At 37.7% G+C, this 5,323-nt stretch overlaps 1 long non-coding RNA gene across 1 annotated transcript; it reads right to left on the bottom strand.

Annotated features, from left to right (window-relative positions):
- Positions 1 to 1,414: 1,414 nt before the first annotated feature.
- Positions 1,415 to 4,879, bottom strand: LOC147581247 (uncharacterized). Its single transcript, XR_015250880.1, has 3 exons — positions 4,244 to 4,879; positions 2,359 to 2,489; positions 1,415 to 1,778 (listed from the first exon to the last, which is right to left on the bottom strand). It is a non-coding gene; the product is annotated as an uncharacterized LOC147581247 (long non-coding RNA).
- Between the last annotated feature and the right edge of the window lie 444 nt (positions 4,880 to 5,323).

The raw sequence follows: 5,323 nt of genomic DNA, 5'->3' as shown, positions 1-5,323 counted from the left end.
TTACCACATAGCAGCTGGGCCATGGACCCTTTCATCAAAATGAGGCGTGGCCACTGCTGGCAAACTCTCAGGGCAGGATCATACCCAGAGCCATGACAAAGGGGAGTTTTTGATGGATTACTTATTGCACCCTTTAAAATTTCCTTTTCTTAATTAAAAAAAAATTCTGTAAGGTGAGGCATTATTGGAGTACGATGAATATGGCTTAAATAAATATCTTTACAGAAAAAAATCCTGGCAAGGTGTAGTGACCCTGAAACCACAGTGTTAAATGTTAACTACCAAAGAGAAAATTTGCTGTCTTGAAACTTCTAACAAACCGGTGAATGAGTGAGAGTTCGCAACAACTCTGAAGGGGTCAACCAATGGAATTTATGTACTTTGTAAAGTAGCCCTAAATCTTATTGGCTGTGTCACAGCATTAAACAAGACAGGGAATATGTATGTCTTTGGTTTGCAGAGGGGATGATACAAACAGAAAATTACTATTAAGGGAAAGAAAGGAAAAAGCATCACTAGATAAAGTGACCTATCCCAAAAGGAGGTGAGAAGTTTCTAGCACATTTGGAAGTTGTTATTTTGTTTATGAGCCCTGGGTATGTTTGACGCAAAATTTTACAGAGACAACAAAATGGTGGATAAAGGAAAACTAGTAGATGTAATTTATTTAGGCTCTCAAAGGGCTTTTGATGAAGTCCTACACAAGAGACTGTTAAGGGAACTTGCCAACCACTGGGCAAGAGGTAAAAAGCTGTCAACCATGAGTTAAAAGTGAGTTAAGAGATAGAGGGGGAATGAAAGAATAAATGACCAGCTCTCAGCATGGAAAAGAGTTAATAGTGGGGTATCAGCAATCGGTGTAAGAATAGTCTTCTCTAGGATATTTATTAACATCCTTGAAAATGAACCAAATAATGAGGTGCTGAAATTTGCTGACTAAACAAAACTATTTTGGCTCCTTAAATCTATACAGATGGAAGTGAGAAACATAGACTCTAAACTCAGTAATTGGGTGAAACAGTGGCAGATGAAACTCAGAGCAGACAAGTGCAGAGTATTGCATGTTGGAAGTAGCAATTTAAATTAGTCATCCACTCGGGTGAGTTCTGAATTAGTTCTACTTACAGGGAAAAGATTTAGGCTCATGGCAGACATCTTAATGAAGACGTATGTGTGATGCTCAGTAGAGTTTAAAAACCAAAAGAAAGAACGAAAAAGAAAGAAAGAAAGAAAGAAAGAAAGAAGAAAGAGAAAGAAAGAAAGAGAAAGAAAGAAAGAAAGAAAGAAAGAAAGAAAGAAAGAAAGAAGAGAAAGAAAGAAAGAGAAAGAAAATACACTATTTAATTGCAGTAAAAATGAAAGGGAATATATTCCAATGTCATTACAGAAATCAGTGGTACACGCTTATTCTGCATTCAGTTAAAATCACCTTGTTTCCAAAAGAAGATGGTAAAAATAGAAAGAAATATCTGATAACACCAGGAACCTCGTTACAAGCAATGGGGAAAGACAGGTACAATCTCCTAAGGAAGGTCTTTTAAGTTATCAATTATTCATAATTGGAATGAAGTAAAGATGAACATAGGGGGTATATATGTTTTCCATAAAAGTAAAAACCTATATTAATATTTTTGCAGCTTGTAGGTAGACTAGAAATGTCTGTAAATGGCATCATAAATTGAATTTTCTTCTGATATGAGATGTTATGAGCTGGTCTCAGTTCCGCCTCATGAGATCCAGTCTGTCTTCTTACTTATTAGTTGCCATTGTCATCTTTTCTAAGATGGGAGATGAGAAAATGTATATATTAAAAAGTTTCATAAGTATTATTTCAAATACCATTTGCAAATTGTTTATATCTTCTTCCAAGCCCAGAAAATGCACAAAGATCTAATATTGAAATCGTGTACCAACTCCAATAAAATAAAGGCAAGTGTCAGTTAAGTCATTGCATTCCCCTGACCCTGGAGGTTCCCAAATACACAAATCATTGCACACTCTTTTTTCCATCTTCCCCAGGAGGCAATTCATCAATGGATTTGACCACCAGGAGCAATAAGATTGCCTACCCCTCTGCCCTTCTCTTCTCCCCAACTGTCTCAGTGAGATTGGCAACTGTGGTTACCAGAAGGTAATCAATCCCCAGGCTTCCAGAGATCAAGCATCTGCTGACAGAGGTCAGAAAGAAATGCTCTCCCACAATGCCAAGTACTTTATAATTGACCGAGTGCTTGTAGAGAAAATGACATCCTAACACTCAAGCTAAGGATCGCACAACTGGGCAGGTACATGGAGAGCAGGGCATGATGGTGGAAACAGTTACTGGCTAATTCCCCTCCTGCAGTATTTTGACCTTACCAGAGGGTTGGGGCTGAGCTATTGGAGTCTTGGCATTTCTTTGCCTGGATTTACTATGTTGAGGCAACTGATGTGCTGGGGAACTTCAGAAGTACTTTTCCTTGTTTGCTTTTCTTCCTGAAATCTAATCCCTGAGCACTGTGATAAACAAAAATAAACTAAGAATGACTAGCAATAAAACATGAGCAAGAACAAACCAAATATTAATGTAAAAATAGCATTAATAGAAGCTAAAATATGAATTTCACCACAGAAGGGTCACAGCATAGCATTTTTGCAAGTGAAGTGTAGTTATTCTGGAAGAGATCAGCTTATCCTTAAGAAATGATTTTTTTTCTCAGACAGGAATTTGAATGCTTAATAAAACATTTCAGATGACATAGATATTTTCCACTCCAAATGTGTAGATTCTTTCTAAAAGAGGGCATAAGGTAACATTTTCACAGCAATTCTGCAAAATACGAAGGGCAGACTGATTTGCTGGGTGTTGGCATAACACAACAGCGTTACATCAAGTGGAAAGTTACTGGCATGGGCCAGTGTTTACAGAAGTACCTTCACCTCTACACTCTTTGCACCAAAATATCTTATAAGCTTCTTCCAAAAGATAACACACACACACACACACACACACACACACACAGCTGTTAAATAACTTTGCTATTTTTAGGCTACATCTACTCATCATTTATCTTTGTTCTACTTATGATGACTTATAGATATCAATGTTGCCACCCCCACCCCTCACTTGAGCCTTCCCCAGTCTCTACAGATGCCAGATTTTGTGAACAACAATATCAACACCACTGTCATCCAAACTATTACACTAAGTGTACACACCAATGGAATGAGAGAGACATACTCAATATGCTCAGTATGGTTCATCCAAAAGGGCAATTAAAATTCCTGTATGGTAAGCAACTCACTCAGAGAGATGGATGTTAGTTATCTCAGACAGTGACTCTCCAGAATATAACCATAAAGAAAAAAGAGTTTCAGAAAGAAAGAAAGAAAGAAAGAAAGAAAGAAAGAAAGAAAGAAAGAAAAGGAAGAAAGAAAGGAAGGAAGAAAAGGAAGGAAGGAAGGAAGGAAGGAAGGAAGGAAGGAAGGAAGGAAGGAAGGAAGAAAAGAAAAGTAATGAGTTCCTTAACAGCCAAAACAGATGTCAAAATCCATGCAGTTCATGGATGAATTCTTCAGGTTGCTGCTCAAAGCCAATTTGCTTTTTTTCCCTTAAATTAATTAATGTATTAATTGCATAGGAATATTTTCCTCAGTTTAGATCATTCTTGTAGTCTATGAATTAAACCTTCATTGTAATGTAACTGCTTTACTGAGATATAATTCACATAGCATATATCTCAGTAAATATAATTCATTCATTTAAAGTACACAATTCAATGTTGTTGTTTTTTTTAGTACATTCACAGATATGCACAACCATTACCAAAATCCATTTTAGAACATTTTCATCACCTCAAAAAGAAACCCCATATCTTTTAGCTATCATTACCCTATTCCCTTGCTCCTATCCCCACCCCAACCCTAAGCAATCACTAATCTACTTATTATCTCTAAAGATCTCCCTATTCTGGTCTTCATGTGAATGGAATCATATATGATCTTTGTGACTGGCTTCTTTCACTTAGCATAATGTTTTTAAGGTTTATCCATATTGTAGTAGGTATCAGTACTGCATTCCTCTTAATGGCCCAACCATATTCCATTGTGTGGCTACACTACATTTTACTCATCCATGTGCCAATTGAATGGACGTTTAGATTGTTTCCATTTTCTGGCTACTATGAGCTCATGCTGCTGTAAACATTCACATACAAGTCTCGGTATAGACATATGTTTTCATTTCTCTTGGATGTATACTTACGAGTAGAATTACCCAGTCATATGTATAAGTCTGCGGGTCTGTGTTTAATCACTTGATGTGTTTTCCAAAGCAACGACACCACTTCGCATTCCTCCCAAGTGTGTGAGGGTTCCAGTTACTCCTCATCTTCATCAACACGAGTCTTATTGGACTTTTTGACCATAGCCACTCTGATGAGTACAAAGCGGTATCTCGTTATGGTTTTCCTTTCATTTCCCTGATAACTAATGCCATCAAGCATTGTTTTCATGTGCTTATGGGCCATTTGTATATCTGCTTCAGAGAAATATGGATCCTGATTCTTTGCCCATTTTTTTTTTTTTTTAATTAGGAGCCAGTATACATTTACTTTACACATTATGTTAACAACTGATTCTTCAGCTAACAAATGATGAGAAATAGCAAACAGTAGGTGGGGAGGAACGATTAAGGCCAGCCATACCAACTAACCTGATATAATAAGAGAAGCAAAGATGGTGTCTGGGTTGAATGGCAACTCTCAATTTTTGGCTCTGGTCATGATCGCAGGGTGGGGGGATCAAGCCCAGCATCGGGCTTTGTGCTGAGTGTGGAACCTGCTTAAGATTCTCTCCCTCTCCCTCTATGCCTCTCCTCTGCTCACTAAATAAATAAATAAATAAATAGCTAAGTAAGTAAATAAAAGGCAAAGATATAAAAACCAAACATAGGGGAGCCTGGGTGGCTCAGTCGGTTGAGTGTCCAACTTTGGCTCAGGTCATGATCTCACAGCTTGGGAGTTCAAGTCCTGCATTGGGCTGTGTGTTGACAGCTCAGAGCCTGGAGCCTGCTTCAGGTTCTGTGTCTCCCTCTCTCGCTCTGCCCCCCTCCCACTTGCTCTGTCTCTCCCTCAAAAATAAATAAAAGCATTAACAAATTTTAAAAAACAAACATAAAATCTCAGAAAGTAGAACATTCTCCAGTCCTATAGGATAGAAAGGACCATTTCAATGGGCCCTGGAAGTATCTTTGTGTTACAATATGGAAAATGACTCAGGTTTATGGTGATTACCTTATATCCTCTTTACAGGATCATTTCAAATTCTATATGGACCATTTACA

The sequence above is a fragment of the Puma concolor genome, chromosome B2 (assembly GCF_028749965.1).
Source record: "Puma concolor isolate L17-30 chromosome B2, mPumCon1.1.hap2, whole genome shotgun sequence".
Lineage (NCBI taxonomy): Eukaryota > Metazoa > Chordata > Mammalia > Carnivora > Felidae > Puma > Puma concolor.
Note: the sequence above shows the minus strand (reverse complement) of the source record. Positions and strands in the feature narration are given on the sequence as shown.